We start from the raw sequence: 20,431 nt of genomic DNA, 5'->3' as shown, positions 1-20,431 counted from the left end.
TCAGAAGTGGGCTCTAAACAATTTTCCCAATGTGAATGGCACAAAGCTCACCTCCTCAGAGTCCCCCTGAGGTTCTGCTTCTCTGCACACACTATAGCAGGATTTCTCTGTTTGAGATTTTGTAGTCTTCAACCTGGAGACAAGATTTTCATTTCTTTAAATACACTGGCAAATTTTATAATCAGAATAGGGAGGATGCTTAAAGTAAGGTTGGGAAAATCCTTATTTTATGTGCAAAAATATTATTATGCCATATACACATTATGCAGATACATATCTCCAGCTGTGGGGTGGTTCATTATTCCTTTGAGCATGTGGACCATGGTCTAGTACTATTGTTATTCTAACACCATATTAAGCATTAATTTAACTGGCAGCAATGGAAGTGAATGTAGTTTCGTGAAAGGCTGACTGCCTGGCATTCATACTGTCCTTGAAAAGCCCTTCATCAGCAGACAAAGGGTGGCAGGGCTGACAGAGCAGAGGAGGATTCCTTTACTACATTTGGGTGTGTGCCATGGAAAGCACCCATGTACCAGCAGGGAAGTACCAGTGCTGGCCCTGGGGCACACTAGAGAGAAAGTGCTCCAGGGAGAGCAGAGTCCAGGTATTGGTCACTGCAGATATGTGCAATAGTAAGATCTGGTAAGAATACGGCTGAACATGGGATTATGTGTTTTATCCTTAAATAGCTACATTAATAAAGATGTAGGCCTCATTAGAATGGGAAAACATGTGATAGATAATCAGATTATAATTTTCAAATAAATCTTATTCTGACTTCATGCACTGTGCCTTTTATATTCTGCACTGTATTTTATTTAGGTAATGTTTAAGAGCTCCTGTAAAAGGCTGGGCATCTCTTTTACACAAACATAAACTCACAAGATTACCTCCCTGGGCTCTGGGACATTTTTTCTCCTGCATATTTTCTACTCCAGTCTCCAGGAAGGATACACATGCAAAAGATGCTATTTGGTATGTAACAGGGTATGATAAGCGGTATAAGGTATAAGGTAATTGATAAGCGGTATGATGAAAATTCATGAAAATTTAGGTCTGAGATAATGTTAGAGTGTATATAGTTATTATCCACAGTGAATTTAAAAGTGTAAAGGCAAGGATTATCTGGCTTTATTGCAATTGCACTTCTGGCACGTTAATAATTTTGCATACATGATGGTGTAAATAGTGCATAGTAGCAGCAAGCATATAACCTGTGCTAGAAAGTAAATGATGGCACGGAAAGAGCAAAAAACCAGCAGGTAATTCCTCAGTTCACCATGGACACTGTCCTTCCCACACAGTGACAGTCCCTCAAACTTGGCTGAAGTGTAGCTCAAGCTTATTATTATAAAGATATAAAATCTTAATTGGAAGCAAATTTTGGTTCCTCATTTATTCTGCTGACAAAAAATAGTTGTAAAAGTCCATTATTCTTTTAACCATGGTCGATAAATACTTTTAATTACATCACCTTTCATGCTATGACCTTAATTACAGATATTTAAGTGCTGTACATGGCTCAGGCATCACAGAAAACAGTTTCTCCTGAAGTGTTATTAATAAAAGCATACATGATAGAGCTAAAGGTTTATGGCAAATAAATGCTAATTTTACTTTTGCTAGACATTATATTTTCCCTATTACTGTTATGGATAGTGCCCCACACACATGACCAGTGCTGGGCAGAAATATGTAAATCCATCTGAACTCTCTTGTATAATATAACTGTCTCTCCTTTCCTTGTAGATCAGGTTTAAACTGGGTATAATCAGGTTACCTGTGAGAAAATAAGAACCATCCGTACATGGCCATTTGGAGGAAGTAAAATACTGAAAGTGCTTTTCTTGCATGTTTGTGACAGTAAGATTATTCTAAGTCTAATTAATGATAAGGAATTATATCACGGGAATAATTTCTCGTAGTCACAACCGTCCTAAAATTAACATAAAAAATTATGAAAAATATCAAAATGATCCCTTCCAAGTAATATCCAGTAAGAATATTTTTGAGATTTCCCTTTTGCAATAGCTGTTTTGGCAACAGAAAACACTGGGTTTTGTGTTACAGTGCTTATAAAATGGGAAAAATTTTGATTTAATTGTTGTGCTGGTTTGAAAGCAAAACCAGTGAGACTCCAAGTCAGAAATACAATTTAATAGAGCAAGAACAAACAACAAGAAAGATAAAAATAAAATAAAAATAATATAAGATAAATGCAATAGTACAAAGGACCACTGACAGAGTCAGAATGCAAACCTGACACCCTGTTGGTCAGGGTGTTGGAAGCAGCCCGAAGTCCTCCCATAGTGACAGCTGTGGCTCCGTTGAAGTAGTGATGATCCTCAAGAAAGGATCCAGTCATCCTCTGGGAATCCAGGGGAAACAGGCTCCCTTGGTGTTTGGGATTGCAGGTTTTATCCTGGTGGAAAGGCTTTGGCTCCTCCCACTGGGTGGAGCATCTCCCAATGGAATGAGGTGATGTTATCAGTCATGTGAGAGGCCTTCAATGGCCCATTCACAGGGGATGTCCCTCGGAGGAGGATGGGTGGAGGAAGAGATAAGGAGGCACTGCCTTATCTGGTGTTATCAGATGTCCCATTAATAGAAGGCATCCACCCTTTTTCCACCCCTAGAGTTACAAGAGATAAGGAACAATATCTCTCAACAGATGAAAATAGAATACACATTTTTGGTCACATTTTTCAACCCAAGACAATTGTTCATTTAGAAGTGGTCTTGGAAGCAATTTTCAAGCAGCTGTATTCCTGTAGATTATTCCCTCAGAGTTGTTCATGACATACAGCATTACTAAATGTCACAAATCGTCCTGGGACACCACGTATTGTGCAGTGCAGGTTATTTATTTTGCCAAGTCCAGGTTTTTCTTTCTTAGATTTAGAATTTGGAAACAATTTCAAAGGTAATAGGGAAGTTTGAGAACCTTCTCTTAAATATGCCTCTTGGCTGGCTCCCTTTCCTGTTTTCTTCTCCTCTCCAGGGACACATAATCAGTGCTACTCATGCAGTCCTTATGAAGTTGCCTACAGGCCTTCTACACTTCTTGCATTTCAGAAAAAAAATAAAATTGAGCAGACTGTTTTGAAAACTAGGCTTTTTCTTTTAATTTCCAAAGTCTAGCTGCTTTGTGCAGCTAGTGCTGGATAATGAAGCTTCATGTGACTGCTCCCAGCTCTCTTACACCTGCAGTGTGAGGGGTTATAAATCAAATGCAGTAGTTTGCCTTGTTTTGCTTCTGACCGGGTCAACCTCCCCCAAAACAAAATTCCAGAAAGCAAAGAACCATAACAATTTGTTGCTGCACATAATGCTTCTCTATCATTACATAAAGAATGTAATGATAATTACATTATCTTCATACTAATCATAAAAAGCTGGACTGGTTAGTCAGGGATTTCACAACTGGAGATAACCTGAGGTATCTCAGTTTGTCTGCTCTTGGATGCTCCTTTCACATATTTACCTTTTATGATTTTGGTATAAAAAGGGTTGGTTTTTTTCATATCCCTTCATTTACTAAATCAAACTCAGGCCAAAAGGCATCCATGAAGTCCAGTATAAGATTTGGATTGATTTATTTGTTTATAGTCAAGAGAGAGAATGAAAGCTGAATTCCAGCAACAGCTATGTGTTTACGTGAATTTGAATCTAGCAAAATGAATGGCTGCCTTCCAATTTAAAAATTCACCTCTCTTAAATCTTCCAGGCTTAAAACTCATTTGTCAATAATCTTATTTTATTTATGAATATGTGTTATAAGAGAAGAACCGTCATTCTTTCTGTTTCTGGAGTTGTTTGGATTTCAAAATCTCACCTCTGTTGGTTTTACAGCTGAAATAAGCACCCTTTGCCTGGATGTCAGATGATGTCTTCCCTCACATCCTGCCTTTCACACCCTCTCCCCACTAATATTGTGCAATACCAATCTTGAAAAGAATCAGCTTTGCTTTGAATGGAGCAGAAACCCTCTTGAAAAGTAGTATGTGGTCAGGTAGTGAAAGTGTTATTACATGATATATGCCAAAGATGTGACTCAAAGACATTTAGGCCTTTTGCTAACTTATTAGACACCTCCTAAGCAAGGTTTGGGGCTTTGATCTTCCAGCCTTAGTTGCCTTTTACCACTGTTTAATCTAATTATATGAAACCTCCCTGGAGCCATCACTGTGAATGCCATGGTCACAGTTCTGGATATGTAGAAGTGTTACAGAATAACATAAAATTTAATAGAGGATGAGAGCCTCAGTCCAATCCTGCCAGATGAGCATCCTTCTGGTGACACCCTGCAGAGATACACGAGTTACTTAGGTAACTGCAAACAGGCAGTGCTTCTGGCCTCTGCAGAAGGACTCTCTATTCCTTCAGAGCTTGTATTGTGCTGTCAAGTGACTGTAAAGAAAGGAATTATCTCCCTGGGGCTTTGTTGCCAAATCATGTTCAGCTCTAACAAAAGAAAGCCATGAGGAGAGAAAGTCTGAGGTGCTGGAGTGCAGGGATGTGTGGGAGGTGCCTGGGAAGGATATCCTACAACCCAGGGAGATGTAGCAGGCTCAGACAAACATTAGCTTTGGTTTGGAAGGGGGTTGTTGTTATCCAGAGAAAAGGGCATTAGACATTGTCAGGAGGCCTGGATTACTCATGCTCTGCATTGCTGCCAAGTGCTGTTGCTGTCATACTGTGTATTTCCTTGGGTCATCCCTCACAATTCTGTTTCCCATCCCAAAGTCTGGCAACCTGATCTGGCTCTTAGGGCTCTCCTGATGCCCTGGTTGCCTTTGCACAGAGCAGTCCTGACCCCAGCCTATGCTTCCACAGCAAACAAGGGTGATTCATGCCCTTCTGAAGGTTGGAACTCACCTATGGTAAACGTGGGCATTTGCAATGCCTTTTCATTGCTGTTTTAAATCAATTTCTCTTCTAGGAATAGAAGTGTTTATCAAATAAAAGCAAAAATAGAAAGCAAAATAGAAAAAGTAATTAATTTTCTAGATTCATGGTGGAATTCATAGCCATCAGAGAAATGAGCACAATAACTAATAGATGTGTTTAAATTTTTTTAAGATTTTGAAGCTTTTAAGTAATTTTGCTGACACTATGTAGTAAGGAAATCTTCAGTGATTCAGGAATTCCTTTAAAATTCTTAAGCAATTGATAAGTTGAACTGAACTGATGAATCTGTTACACTCATAATATTGTTCATGGACACAGAAGAAGCATACCTTATGTAAGGAAATCCAAAAATTGTTAGTATAGTGGAGAATGTATCAATCTAATTCTAGAATTGTTATTAGTCTAGATCTATTTGTTGCTGAAATAGAATGATAATTCTTTTAGACAAAATCTCAGTTATAGCAATTGGTCCATCTCTTCTCTCAGCCAACCAGCAGTAGGACAAGAAGACTGTCTAAAGCTGCTCCAGGGGAGGTTTAGGGTGGACATTTAGGAAGAATTCTTCACAGGCAGGGTGACTGGGCCTTGGACTGGGCTGCCCAGGGAGGTGGTGGAGTCACCATCCGTGGAGGTGTTGAAGGAAAGACGGGATGTGGCACTCGGTGCCATGGTCTGGCTGACCAGGTGGTGTTGGGTCGTAGGTTGGACTCGATGATCTCAAAGGTTTTTTCCAACCTTGTAGTTTCTGTCATACAACTGAAAGCACAACACGTGCAGTTCTTAGTAGACATCCTTATTTCTCAGGGTTACAGAAATGGTCACCCTTGCACTGCAGCTTTGAGTCTTGAAGTCAGCAGCTCTGGGCTACTGAAGAGGGTGACACAGTAAGTCATCAGCCTCGGAAGTGCCTCTTTGGGAGGAGGGTTGTACTGATGCAATTGATTTCTTCTTGCTCCTTCTGGGATCCACCTGAGGTACTTTTGTTAGTTTGCTAACATTCTTATACACTTTTATTTTTCTTCTTTGGTCTATACTATCACATTACATCAGGATTTAATATCTATGATACCTTCTACATAGGTGAGTTACTGTTTCTTTGCTCTGCTTTCCCTAAATACAGGGAACTGTACTTTATCATCCCACATCTGTCTTTCTCTATGCCATCAACCTGTATCTCTGCTTCTCTGGGCTCTGCTATTGTATCAGACCTATGTTTCTCTCCATCATTGTATTAGAGTTGTTAATTAAGATTTTATTCTACAGGAAACAACTGCTTATCGTGGCTACCAATATAAAACTGAGATTATGCCCTGCAATGATAGACAAATAAATTATCTGTAGATACTGGGTTAGTTAGAAAAATTGCTGCAACAGTAAAACCCAGTAAAACAAAGCTTCAGGCAGATGAGGGAGAGAGCAACCTGACAAGGCTCAGGCCCAAGGCTGTGCAAACTCATTGCAAAAGTGGTCGCCTGTCTGTAGCAATGACATGGCCACATTATGGAGTTACAGGGTTACCAGGGCCCTAAAGTCTTTTGCTCACAGGTAGTAAGTCTGTCCATCTCACTGCAGCAGCAGTGCTTCTTATGCAGTTGTTTAGATCAAAAGGCACCTCTGGGCATCATCTGGTCCAACTCCCAGCTCAAAGCAGGGCCAGCTTCGGTGGCCTTCAGGAGAAGCAATGGCGCTGCTCTTCAGGGCTGTTCTTAACAGTGGCTTTTCTCACCAATTAAGATCCAAGGTGTGACACGGTTGTGATTTAACCCCAGCTAGCAACTAAGCACCACATAATCACTGACACCTGTCTCTTCTTCCCTGGCCAGATGGGGGAAGAAATAGGAAGGATGAAAGTGAGAAAACTCGTGGGTTGATATAAAAACAGTCTAATAATTAAAATAAAAATAATTGTAATAATAATTAATAGTAATGAAATCAATATTAATAAATGAGGGCCAGCAGGGCAGAGTGGGAGGATAACAAAGAGATAGAAAAGTAAAACCCGAGAAAGACGAGATAAAAATTAAAACATTCATTGGAGGTGAAATTCCTCACCACCAATCAAATTATGCCCAGCCCAGCCAGTCATCAAAGGGCAGTCCCCCCTCCTACATTATTGCTGAGCATGATGCCATAGGGTATGGAATATCCCTTTGGTCAGCTGTGTCCCCTCCCAAGTTTTTGTGCACTCCTAGCCTGCTTGCTGGTGTGGCGCTGTAAGAAGCAGAGAAGGCCTTGGCTCTGTGTCAGCACTGCTCAACAGGAACTAAAACTTCCCTCTGTTATCAGCACTTCTCAGCACAAATCCAAAACACAGCCCTATACCAGTTACTGTGAAGAAAATTAACTCTACCCCAGCCACAACCAGCACAGGTGCCATAAGGTAAAGAAGCCAGAGTCAATGGGCTTAATTTTCTATATGAAATAAAATAAACCCCTCAAGCGTCCCCAAACTATTACTCTCAAAACAGATCCTACTGAATAGTCATGACTTTAAAATAATCAATTTCAACTTTCACCTTTCTTTACGCTACATGGTTGGTCTAACATTATTTTAGTTGAGCAAGATGGTGAAATAAGAGCCTGGGCAAGGTATTGCTGGCACACCTCTCTAACTCAAGTTCATCCAGCAAGCTTGCCAATCAATAGAGAGGCCATATCTCTGATGACACCTATTCCTGTGCAGAGAAGGAATTCCTTGTGACATGGGGGGTTCCCAGAAGCTGGAGTGTGTCTGCCTGGGAGAAGTGTGGAGCCCAGCAGCCTGGGGGAGAGCAGGGTGGGGGAAGTGTACAAGGAAGGGGATACTGACCTTTTGCTCCCTAGGACCCTTGGTGAGCTGGGAAAAAATCTGTTGGTGAAAGGTGCTGTATGTCCAGGATCACCAGAAGCAGCTGTATTTATATGCTTATCTTGGAAGTACATGTTTTAAAAGAATTTTCTCAATGTGTCAATCTACTCAGATGGAAATAATCTGCAGGGGTAGTGTGTTTTATTTAAACGCTCTCCTTGGTTATATTTCATGGGGATTTATATCCTTAAATAAGTCATAGAGGGGTTACTTGAGTGAGCCAGCCAGTGGCTGATGCCAGAGCTGAAAAAGAGCAGAGACATCCTGCAACCCTGCATATTGAGCTGACACTAGGTCAGCGTGCCCTTCTCACTGTCCCAAGGAGAGTACTCTGTATTTCCAAAAGGAAAGTGAGTTCAATGTGGCAAAAGTAAGATAAAGTTCAAAGGCTGTGAGTTGTAGTAGAGCAAATACAGCCCAGAAATATATAAAGGGAGGGTGCCCAGGGGATGGAGCCAGGCTTTTATTTGTGGTGCCAAGCAATAGGACAAGAGGCAAAGGGCAGAAACTGAAGCACAGGAAGCTGTGCGGGAATATGAGGAAGAGTTTCTTTACTGTATGGCTGACCAAGCACTGGAACAGATTGGCCAGAGAGGCTGTGGAGTTCACTAGAGATATTCAAGAACCATCTGGACACAATCCTGTGCCCTGTGCTCTGGGATGACCCTGCTTGAGCAGGGAGCCTGGACCAGATGACCCACCATGATCCCTTCCAACCTTGCCCATTCTGTGAAATTAATTTCCAAGCAGCGATAGCAATTAATCATGGAAAGGATTTAGATGTCATAAGCTCTCCATCTCTCATTTCTAAATAAAATTCCCTGCTTAAAAACATAACCATTTGGAAAAGAAATCATTCAGGCAAAGCTTTGACCTGTCTTGTTTACAATGTAAAATGAAAACTTCCCTGATAAACAGTCTATAAATTGATTGATACATTTCCCTCTAGTGGCAAAGAGACACAGTAACTATTTGATCTCAGGCTAGGAATTACCTGATGTTGTTTTGACTCATGGCAGTTTTTCTTGTAATTTATCCCCATAATTGAAATTACCATGTTCCGGATCACTATTTATGATATTCTAGGAAGTGAAATTACTCCCTTTCTCATTCCTTTTTTTTTTTTTTTTTTTTTCAGTAAAGCATCAACCTTATTCACTTATTGTCCCTAATGACCTTGTTAAATTTTCCTATTTCAGATTTCCTGTAAGAAAAACAGTAAATGAATAAATGTTAGCTATCAGCTCTATGAATCTTAGCCAAAATTGAGTGTGTGGACAAAGTCCTGATTGATTTATGGTAATGAAGACATTTTTCATAATCCCAAATAAATCTAATCTTTCTTCTTAACAAAATTCTTTATTGTTGTATCCTTAAATAACCTGCTAGTAAATAATTATATGTTTGTCTATATAAAAAAGTTCTTAGTAAGATATTAGCCAGACATTTTTTTCTCAGCTTGCTCCTTAGCCAGTTTATTCTCAGTTATCCAGTGCTCTGCACTAGAGATGACTGACCAAAATGTTGATAATAGGCCAGACAACAGGTCCTAATGTTCCACCATTCAGTCGTGTTGCTTTTAAGAATTCGAGATTTTTGTTGAAAATTATGTAGATATTCTAATATTTTTGCTCCCCAAAGCCTTATCATTCCAACACTTTTTTTTTCTGATGTAAATAGCGACACATGCATTTTTCAAATACTCTTACTCAGTTTTGACTGGACCAGAATAGAACTAAGTGATTAGGGTTACTTGTGACTGTACCACTGGACTGGATATGGGTGGAACATGTGTGGACTGAACTGACAGGAAGCAAGAGTATGTAATGAGATTCAAACTAGGAAAACCAGGAATTCATTTGACTGGGTTGGGAACAAGGTAGAGAGTGGCCAGTTGATGGATGTTGATGGAGGGGGTATAGAAAGATGCAACTGGGCAACGTTAGCTCAGTGGGAGGGAGTAATGGGTCTCTTGCCCTCCAGGCTTGGGTCCAGATTTGCAAAGTCTCTTTTGTTTAATTCCCACCATTTCTTCTACACATACTTCTGAAAGCCTTTCCTTGTCATTGGAAGTGGTGATATATATCACACATTTGACTTGTGAAGTAATTATCCCCTTCTTTATGCCTGCCTTGCAGGGCTCCTCCAAGAACAAGCTCAGTCATATCTGCTGATGATCTATTTGAGAAAAAGGTTTCCCAGTCCCACCCTTCTGGGTGTTGATAGGGCAGCAAATTAAAAATTCAAAGCCTCTGGCGTAGGGGTGGCTGTTTCAGATACAGCAGAAACTGAGGATACCTCCTCCTATCTGTCTTTGATGTTAATCAGTTATCAAGACAAGAGTGCAGCTTCCAGCACTCTGTCTAAACCAATGATGTCATTTCTACAAGTAGGCTTGAAGCCCTTGGCAAACCAGCCCTGTTTGTTTCCCCATCCGTAAGAGCTCTGTTATTGCTATTCCTGGTTGAAATTCAAGGCCTTTGGAAATTCAGCTGATGCTAGAACCAAACTCAGAACTCTGAAGCTCTCCATTCCTGGCCACCTCTTGGGGCAGGGGCCTGAGCATACTTCCTGTGCTTAGAGCTGGCTTGCCTAAACACCACAGGCAGCATCTGAGTGATCAGAAACTTTTCCTGGAGGGTCACCTTGTCCTTGGCTAAACCATAAAATCTTTGTAAGAGATTATACAACAAAATGTGACTGTAGTTGAAATACCAAGAACAGGCATGATTAGTGGGTCAAGAATCTCTCACTTTTCTCCCTTTTCTTCTCTCACAAAATGCTCCTACATTTAGAAGTCCTAAAGCCACTTTCATCTGCTCTCCATGTGAAAGAGCTTCTCATTTCCTGCCTTGTCCAGTGCCACATAAATTTTTTCAGGCATATGATTTTATAAATGAACATTTATCAATCAATTAATCATCTCTATTATACAGTACCTTACCATGACCAGAGACACTGAAATGAAGAAAAACATGTCTAATTCATACTTGCTCAGAGACCCCACCTGCTCTTCAGTGACTCCCTCTATGCAGCTTTTTTTTTCATATGTGCTGTCAGTTTTGTACCCAAGGTAGTGAGAGGCATTCCTCTCCCAGGGCACAGTCACAGGAATTCCCAGGGTGCTCACTGCTCAGAAATGGCAGGCATGGCAGAGGCTTACACAAAAGACCAAGATGGAAGTAAATGGAAAACTTAACATAGCTATAAATAGGCAGAGCTCTTATTTAAGCTTCCACATATAGGAATTAGCTGCTTTAAGGAAGATCTTTGGTATGAAAATTCTCTAGAGAGGATAACTGGAGAGGCCCCAAATAATCTTATTTATGTTTGCCAAGTGACAAAAGCCAGTAGTTTGCTGTTTAAGATTACTGCTGAAGTACAGTTGCAGAGGAGGTTCTTGAGGCCTCCAACCTCCAGTTGGGCAGGAAAGGACAGGCTGGGTTGAGTTTCTCAAATATATGGGGACACTTAACTAGTAACATTGACTGCTGACTTTTACCATCAGATTATATATATTTGACTGAAGCTTTCATTCTTTGCCATTTTAAAGACAAGGGGAAGTTTAGCCATTCATTTCTGCAGAAATAAGGTTTGGCTCTTCAAATATGTGTAGAAATGGAAAACTGAGCTTGATCCTGCTTTCTCTGGCATTCCTTTAAGAGTAGGACTTTAGGCTCAGTAGAAAGGTTTCCTGGATAAAAAAAAAGTAAGAACCTGGTCCTGTGCTTTAGGTTCAGTTCTGAAACCATCATAACAGAAGTAAAAGCTGTACTATTTTCTGGGATTGGACAAAGACTGGGAAAGCAACCCCATCCAAAACAAACAATGTAATTACAAAGGCAGAAGAAGGCAGGTGAATAAAGCAAACTGGATCCACCAAATGAAAACACAGAGATGCTGTAACACTACCTTCCTTCACTGATGTCACCCTGTCCAATGTTCACATAAATCAGGCAGGGGTGTGCCTGAGAGCCTTAGTTCACTGAAGACATCTGACCCAGGTCAGAGACTGCACGATAAACTGGAGCATGGCTCCAGGCACTCGCCCTGGGATTGAGCAGCAAGCTGCACAAATATGCCCTGCTGAAATGCATCCAGGTGATCTGGTTCACCAGGTCAAAATGATCCCAGCTTCCCACCCCACCCTGTGTCCCACCTGGCTAATCCATAAGCAAGGCTCACCAATCCTGCAGGCTCCTGGTGGCACAGGGCTGAGGTGAGCTGGCAGAAGGCTGCTGGGCAGCTCTTTCACAGGCACACGCTCCATTTCACACAAGGCAGCAAAGTCCACACACCCGTGGCATTGTCAGGAAATCTGCTCCCTGGGTCAACACGAGAGTCCCGGCTGATGTCAACAGGGCAGGCGTAGGTCACTGCTCGGTGCTTTTGTGCTGTCCCCCGTCCTCGTGGGTGGCAGAGCAGGACACCCCGGCACACACACATTCATCGCTGTGACACTGGTGACACAGACATCAGTGCCAGCCCTCAGCTTTAGCAGTTCACCCCCAAAACAAAGCTATGGAACCAGAATCTGCCCAGCTGGGTACTGAGGGAAAGTGACCTCCAAAAGGTGCTAACAGCCTGGCCACACTGTCTTGATGGGAGGAGACTCTTCCTGGGAGATTCCCCAGGGACAAATGCCTCAGAAGAAGCTCAGGTCCTGAGCACTTAGAAAAATTGGGTGAAGATCCATTTGTCTTCATATAATGGACGGCTATTTTTACCAATAATTGAAATCCATTTTCATACATTTTCTAAATTAACACATACAGTGAGCAGAGCCTTTTCCTTGTGAACATCCCCTTACATTTCCTTGGCAGCCAGTCAATCCACATCCTTTAAATAAAAACATTAAAGTTGCAACCAGCAGTGTCTTTACATGTGTTTTCTCACAGGGCACAGACAAAAACCTCTGCTAGAGCTAGCTTGGGCTGTTTAGGATGGAAATAGTAGTTGGGATAGGTATATACCAGAGCTCTACCTTGCATTAGTCATGCTTTCTTCCTCACCTTTCTCATGCTCTGGGGAAGCCTCTCTGCTGCCTCCTCTGCTCCCACACCTCCCCCAAATCCTCACACTCCATCCCCTGACATGATGCCACATCCCACACCCATGCATGCTTCCCTCCCCTTACACAGCTGTGGGGAAGGAGCTGTGGTGTGGCTGCAGACATGCCAGGCTGGAAGTCTCTCTGCAGAGCAAGCTTAGCTTGAGATAAGCGCTGTAGCAATATCTCAGGTTGTCTTGCTTTGGAAAGACAGGTATCTGTCAGGGAAATACTGAAGTTTCCTTTGGAATGGAGAATGTGAAAACCCCACTCCCTCCAAATTATTATAATTTTGCAATTAGGAGCTTTCAGACAAAAATATGGGAATAGGAGTAACAGTTCTTTACTAGGAATATTTAAAAAAAAAGAAAAATACAAAATACAGTAGTACAAAAAACAAACAAAAGTCCTAGAAAACCTTGACAGAGTCAGAAATACGACCTGACACCCTGGTGTCAGGGTGTTGGAAGCAGTGCAAATAAGTCTTCCTGGAGTAACGTATCTTGTTCTGTGGAGTAGAGATGATCCGGTAGAACAAAGGGTCCAGTGCTGGCGAGATGGGTCTGGTCTTCCTCTGAGAATTCAATAGAAAACCAGCTGAATTAGTGTTTGGGATTGCAGGTTTTATGCTGGTGGAAAGGCTTTGGCTCCTCCTTTGGGTGGAGCACCTCACAATGGAATGAAGTCACGTTATCAGTCCTGTGAGAGGCCTTGAATGGCCCACTCACAGGTGATATCCCTTGGAGGAGGATGGGTAGAGGAAGAGGGATGGGATGGGTGCAAGAGGAGAGAAGAACAATATCTACCAACAAGTTTCAGCAGATGAAAATAGAATACAAATTTTTGGTTACATTTTTCAACCCAAGACACAGGTGAAATCTGCTCTTTGCTTGCAATGGTCCCTTGTGGTCACCTCTGAAAAGGAGATTCCTGTCTTTCTGAGGAACACCCACCAGATATTTGTGTAAAGATCTGGCTGCTCTTATCCACACTGAGAGATAGCTCAGGGAAGAGGTGGTTCTCCCAGCCAGTCTTCCTCATGCAGCTTCAGACTGTGATGAGGTGTGAAATCCAGTCCTGAGAGGGGCACTTAATGAGAAAAACCATGTGCTTAAAAATCTTTCAGACTTCACAAAAATAAGGGCAGTCACTTAAGTTATTGGCATAGATTAACTCTGCTGATGGTCCCTGGAAATTCCTGCATATCCATCTTGTCAGTGGAGAACACTCAAAGCAATTTCACCTGAAATCTCCCTCAGACTAAAAAGGAAAAATAAGACTCTGGCAAATGCATTGGCAGATGGATGGGGTGTGAGGAAGTTATCATAACTGTAGACACTGGAGCATAAGAAAACACCTTTGAACACAGTATTACAAAGAAATTTCAGCAAGGTATGTGATGCCAACCAGCATTGCCCAGAAGCTGTCATTGCAGCACCTGGTATGGTGCCTGGTGGGGAGCGCTGTGAGATGTTGGATTTCTCTAATAATTAAGAGCTTGCTCCTTCCAGCTCCAGAGCACTGCCCATCTTGTGTCCCTCTGGCTGAAGGTAAGGACAGTCAAAGCTGCATGACAAGGAGTTTTGGCAGGATAACAGGCTTTGAGGGCCAAAATTTTATCAATAAGATCACATTAAACATTTACATGGTAAAACAATAAAATCTGAACTAAAATAAAAAATCAACAGCTCTCTCTACCAATACACAAACCTCTTCATTTTCGTGCCTTTCTCTTGATTTGGGTTTAAAAACATGGTGAATTGTGGGAAGCTGTTCCAGACCTGCATAATGAAAATGCACTCTGTGGAACTGATGAATTGCAGCTTAGCTGTTAAATCCAGGACATCCAACCTTTACTGCTGCCACAAACAAACTTCTTGGCAAAATTTGGAGAAAATAGAAAATTGTACATGAGTAGAAGGATGTATCTTTATTAAATATCTGAAGGAGATAGCTTATCTCTATATCATGCATGTTCTTGTCAAGAACAGTCTGGAGAATTTGAGACAATCAATAGATTTCTAATTTTGAAATTATGTCAAATTCAGAATACAGAAATAGTAATAGGATGGTAAGATCATGTTATGGTCATCTACTGTACAGAGCATCCTGTGGTATTCAAATAAAGACATACATTTTATAATGCCTGAGAACACATTTGCTCTGTGGAGAGTTGGACAGTTTAAGGTTTTGTTAATAGCTCAGAATGTTTTTTATGCTGCAATTGAGAAAGCAGCTTTTAAGCAGAGACTACTTTGAGATAAGCAGGTTTTTGAACACTCTTCCTATTTCTTCCATTCATTGACTGAGGAATATCATTGGCAGGGATATGGTGAACTTCAGTCAAAATCCTGGAAGACCGAGGTTTCGCAGTGATATCTGAATCATTGACCAGACATGATGGCATGTTATTGCAGAGACCAACAATGGGAGGAAACTGAAACACACCAACCAACAGAGCAGGAAGCTGATAGAGCAGGGAAGATAAAAAGGATATTGAATAATGTGGCAAAACACACAGACTGCAGAAGTAGAGTCATTCAGGCCAAAAACTTTGTGAGTTTGATTCTATGACATAAAAGGAGATAATAGTACCGGGACTGGAGGGGAACCAGTTGTTTTTACTGTTTCAAAGTGATGTGTAAATTAAGATTAATGGAGAATAAACTTCAATTCTAAACAGAAATGTAAAGGAAATTTTATTGAAGAGGTCAGAGACACTGGGGACCACAAAGGAACTGAAGAGAATACTTCTAAACATTGCTATGCCTCCACATTTTAGACAGTAATGGATGGTTGGATGGATGACAAATGAGCGCATGGTACAAGGGAGACACATCAAAGCTACTATTAAAGAAAGTGGAAATGGATTAGCCACTGTCTGAAGAAATCAGATATCAGAGCTAGCAGTCAAACCATGGAGTGGAGTCTACAGGGAACAGAGAAAAAAGGAGGACCATAAAGCTTTGTGCTGAAGATTTGTCTGGCTTGGAAAGATATCAAACAGCACTCTAAGAAAAAGATGAGTTATGGATCCTCTCAGAGGCCCTAAGTGTCTCCTAGAAAAGTAATATTTAGAGGAGACTTGTCGAGTATGCCTTCAGACAAGTCTCTGTGTATTGCATTGGAAAATGGAGCTGTGTTAAACAGGTGGTTTACATGTATTCTCATGAGAGTGACACTTGACTGTGTCTTAGACTTAGCTGTTCTGGCAGTTTCCTGATGACACACTGGCTGCTTAATCGATATCTGGTTGAAAAGAAATGGCAACTGTAATTTAGGACATTAAAAAAAGACAATTTTTATTTTTTGTTCTGTACTACTACAGTGCTGATGGCTGCTAACGTCCAAAGCAGTTGTTGTGACAGAGACACATTTCAACTTTTACTTACCCTGCCACAGCAGTGACCTCACTCAGCTTTCTTCCCTTCTCTCCACTCAATGATTCTCCTGTTTCTCACTTAGTTCCACACCAGCCAGAATTTTTTCTCAGCCACTTGTTTCCCCTTTACCATAACCAATGTTTTCTCTCACTGCCTTTACATAAATTTTGTTGTGACAAAAAAAGCAAGAACCACAAAGTGGACTTCAAGTTATATGGAGGGGAGGAACAGACACAAGTGGGGACTAGACACAAGGGCCTGTATCTTCACACATGTTTTGTGGAAAATACAAGTCACTTTCCTTCATGGAGGGGCCAAGCTTCCCTCTTAGGAGTCTAGAGCAGAAATTGCTTTCAGAGGAAAAGAGAGAGAAATGTTTTGTGTTCCATATTGGCACAAAGTTAGCTAGTATTTAGGTGGGGTGAGCTAACCAAAACATCAAAAGGAACTGTACAGAGCCCACACACAGCTTTCATGTCAAGAACCTTGCAGAGTGATTGCCCTGTGCCTAGTGCTTATGAGGCCAGGAAACTATCCATCTAACCAAAATACAATCTTTCATCAGGCAGGCTACTGGAACTAGGCAGATTTGGAATTATTGACATTTAGAAACTCATTTTCAGAGACAGGCATCAGCCAACAAATGGGAAATACCTAAGCCAAAGAGACTATTGTAATGTGCAAAATAAATAATGCACACACTGAATTATTTATTAATTAATTAATGTTGTCATAAACAAACTTTTACTGCCTAGCCTTTCAAAAAGTGTAATCTCATCTAAGTAAAAGACAATTCAAGCTAAAAGGAAGGGAAAATTATTCTGGATAATGAAAGCAGTGAAGGTAAAAATCCTAAAGAACATTTTTTCTAAACTTCCTATCTTGGGGTTCACATAGACTGGAGCTACCAAAATACTAAAAGAGATGGTGTCTGTAGTGTATTGATTTATCAAAATGCTTCACAAAGTTCTAAACATACATTGTTAAAACCACAAATTCCTCAAAGTCATTTCAAACTAGTTATCCTAATATCCACTCATCTTTAATTGCCAGTGATTTCATTCAGGACCTGTCTCAAAAAGTAGCAGTGGCACAAATATTTGCTAATGCAAACCTTTTTTCATTTAAACACACCATTATTAAAACAAGTTTATATAGTGTACAGTTTTCTTAGCTTGGACTCTTAAAGAGAGTTAAGATCTTTATCTCCTTGTCTGCTAAACTCACAGTCCAAATGATTCCCAACCCAATCTCAAAGAGAAATATCCTTCAGCTCAATTTTTTGGAATCATGGGTTTTGGCTGAAAATGCTTTAGGGAATGCTATTCTATTACAAACTCACACAGTGATGCAGGCAAAATATGAAAAACCGTGAAGTGAAGTAGACCAAACCATTCCTTGACCCCACTAAAAATAAGCTTGACACAAGAAGACTTAGCTGGTTTGGCAGTTTCCTTGGCTGCTTCCTACCATATTTTCTGAGGAATAGTATCTGGTGGAAAATAGTTTTTTCCTCCCACAAAACTTCAAGACTTTGAAATCTTTCCTACTCCAAGTTGGACAAAACTCAAGACTTTTTGAAGCACTTTGTAGAAACCAGCCAAGAGCCTTGTCTGAGGTGTCCATCACTGACTGTCCTTCTCCCTGGGCTAGCAAACCTTTTGTTCCACCTGCCCCAAGGTGAGAGGAACCATTATTCAAGAAAAGAAACAATTATGTCTGCAAAATGAGCAATTTTCTATAACAAGCATAGGAGCTTTCAGAGAAACCACCAAAACACATTCCTTATCACTCCCCAACAGAGAAAACACTTGGGAAGGAAAACAGTGAATGTTCCCTTGGCCTGGAGCTGGCAGGTTATGTATCTAGCCTGGGGCTTTTTTCTCATTCCAGGAGAGGGCTGTAATCTCAACCAAATGGGATGTTATAACCAAATAGCCTGTTCTGTCCTTCCAAACACTCCTCTTTCTCTCCCTTAAAATAAAAATGAAGAAAAAGAAAGGGGGGAGAGGAGAGGAGAGGTTCGGAGAGGAGAGGTTCGGAGAGGAGAGGTTCGGAGAGGAGAGGTTCGGAGAGGAGAGGTTCGGAGAGGAGAGGTTCGGAGAGGAGAGGAGAGGAGAGGTTCGGAGAGGAGAGGAGAGGTTCGGAGAGGAGAGGTTCGGAGAGGAGAGGTTCGGAGAGGAGAGGAGAGGTTCGGAGAGGAGAGGAGAGGAGAGGAGAGGAGAGGATTTGTTTGATACATACGTATCCTAGTGAAAAATTGTCAAGCCTGACCAGAGCAGGCATTATCTGATCAAAAGCATTTGGCTGCAAAATTCATGACCAACTCTGTTTGAAAACTGCTATTCAGAGGCAGCTTTAACCATCACCACTGCTCTCTCCAGTATCCACCAAGTTTATTTTTCCACGTGCCCTGGTAAATTTGCACAAGGGTTCAAGGTCTGCTGCAGTGCGTGCACCCCTTGCCAGCCTTGTTTCTGTGCCGTGCGCGGGGAGCTGCGGGTGACCCTTGCAGGATGACCTCTGCAGGGTGACCTTTGCAGGGTGACCCTTGCAGGGTGACCTTTGCAGGGTGACCTTTGCAGGGTGTCCCTTGCAGGATGACCTCTGCAGGGTGACCTTTGCGGGGTGACCCTTGCAGGGTGACCCTTGTGGGGTGACCCTTGCAGCCCCCCTTCCGCAGCCCGGCCGGGGCAGCGGAGCAGGGTGCGGACGGTGCCAAGTGCCCGCCAGTCTCACGGAGCCATGCGGAGCCGCTGGGGCTGCCTGACACTCCGGGACAATTCCTGTCACTTGGCTGCCAGCACGCAGCTCTGGGCGGATACAGTTTCTTGGCTTTGTCCCCAGCGCGCCCTTCCTGCCAATTTCTCCGCATTTGCATTCTGCTGGTGCTCCCAATAGAAAAGGCGCTGCTGCCACCAGCGCCAGCCACACCTGCTGCTGGGTCACAGCGGCCCAATTTACAGCGCAAACCTTCCAAAACTTCAGCCTCCCCTGCTGCACCTTCTGCAGCTGCCTTGAGGAGTCCTGTGCGGTGATCTCTCCCAGAATAGGAGCCTATTCCCTTCGCCCCTCTCCCCACTGCACATTGCATAACCCAGCATGTCAGCAAAAAGCTCTCCAGAAGAATAATTTTAAAGTCTGCATTAGTTACTGTTCTAAATGTAAAGGGGACAGCAAAGGAAAAAAAATTCTACTTAACTTTCAGATCCTTGGTCAAAAACTTCGTTGAGTCTACAACTAAAATATTAGGGAAATACCATCAATAAATGAGATTTCTTTGGATGAGGAGGAAGCTCTGCAGCAAAAACCCAAATGAGACAAAATTAGAGTGGGGTAAAATCAAACAATCAGAGTGAGGTGAAAACCACAGTCGTTGGCAGTGACTAAATTAAGAAGACAGAGCTGAAGAAACATGATATTTTAGGCTTGATACAAGCAAGTATGCATGGAAAGTAATCCAAACTCATTGTGCATCAACTGCTCTGAGTAAGTGCAGTGAGGACAGCCCAGGCACTGGTACAAGTTGTACACAGCCCTAGGGCACAGTCTATCCACAAGCCACTTCTGGCTGCACTTCTTCACACCACAAAGGCAATGCAATTACATGTGCTCTTGCTTTTCCTCATCTCATTTTTGGTTTTGTGTCTCATTTTCCCTAAATTCTCAATCTATAACTTAAGAAAAGGATTACATAACTTAGTACAATGTAATTAGCCTAAACAAGGGAAATTGAGTATATTAGGAGGAAATCCTGGTTTTGCTCTAATGCTTCCTGCTTGTTCTGGATATTAGGCTCAAAAGGATCAGAGGGAGACTAACTGTTTCATCATCAATATGTTTTTCCTTAAAATCTCTGGACATCAAATGTGTGCATTTACTTTCCTAATCATCATAGGTATTTATTCATAGCCTTACTGACTGGCATCTAATGACATCAAAAAGTCAACTTACAGCACATGACATACGTGGTTTAGCGCTTTTCCGTTCATCTGCAGGAGGTTTGCCCCAATGGCCTACACCAATTTCAGCAGTGCTGCCCTGCTTCATTAGCCCCCCTTTTTCCCGTACAAGCTTTCTTCCCTCAGTGCTGCTCACATTTCAAAGCACAGGGGTGCTACAGGTGGGGTATTCAGCTCAGCTTCCCCTCCTTTACCAACTGCAGGGGTTCACCTTGCTGAAGAGGCTCAAAACAGGTGAAGCAAGGATGCACTGGGGATAAGAACTGAGGGAGCA

This window comes from Prinia subflava, chromosome 7 (assembly GCF_021018805.1).
Source record: "Prinia subflava isolate CZ2003 ecotype Zambia chromosome 7, Cam_Psub_1.2, whole genome shotgun sequence".
NCBI classification, from domain to species: Eukaryota; Metazoa; Chordata; class Aves; order Passeriformes; family Cisticolidae; genus Prinia; species Prinia subflava.
This window is presented reverse-complemented; position numbering follows the sequence as displayed.